Here is a 980-nt window from a genome sequence, read left to right on the forward strand (position 1 = left end):
CGAACTGTTGGTAGACACAGAAATCAAGAGGAGGAAGTGGGCTTAAACTGGGTATACGTTACGAAAGCCTCAAAATAACACTACTAGGTAATTCGTTGAAATGTAATCAACAAGGGAAGAGCATGAAAGGTTTTCCAAAGAGTATCTGGAAGTGGGATGTTGAGGTAGAGAGGAGAACACTGGGCCAAATCTAGAACACTTTAGAGTGCGGCTTCCACAGAATCGAGCCAGATGGAGGAGAGACTAAGTCATTGACGACCTATGATCCACAGAGGAGCCAAGGGAGGAGCCAAGGGCTTGAGATTTTAAAAATAGAAAAATGACATGGAGGTGTCCATTGCTATTGAGTTACACTGATTACTGATTAAACTTTTTAAACTTATAATTATCGCACTTATCACATGAATGCCTTTATTTACGCAATATGTACATGAAGAACAAGAAGAGAATGCTATTTCCAGGTGGGTCAGTTGAAATTCCATATGATAGTGCCTTTAAAATATTTAGTACAATTTAGGCATTGGATACTGCGCGATCATACATCAGTTATTGCTGCTTCTCTTTCAAAATAACAGTTTTGACTGTTTATGTAAAGGTCATCACAGTTTTAACTCCACTTCCTGCATCACCAATGTAATCATGATAAATTCGACTGAGAAATTCATGTTTCCTCTGCATTGGTTGGAAATAATGATCGTCCTCCTAAAAAGGCCTCAAGCGATTACTTTTCTATCTAGTATAAAGTAAAAGATTTATAGCGGCACTTGTTTTCGTACTTTCAAGAATAATTATGTGAACTGTTTACTTGAAAAACAGAGACAAATTTACCATTTTAACCATAGTTATGAGTTTGTATATTGTAATCTACTTTTTTAGCGTATCTATCAATTTATGCATGTTGTTGTGGTTTGTTTTGTTTGTTTGTTTGTTTTGGGGGGGAGGGGGGGTTGGGGGTCTTTCTGATTTTTCTGTCGTTATTG

The sequence above is a fragment of the Pavona decussata genome, unplaced genomic scaffold (genome assembly GCF_977016875.1).
Source record: "Pavona decussata unplaced genomic scaffold, jaPavDecu1.1 SCAFFOLD_353, whole genome shotgun sequence".
Classification (NCBI taxonomy): domain Eukaryota; kingdom Metazoa; phylum Cnidaria; class Anthozoa; order Scleractinia; family Agariciidae; genus Pavona; species Pavona decussata.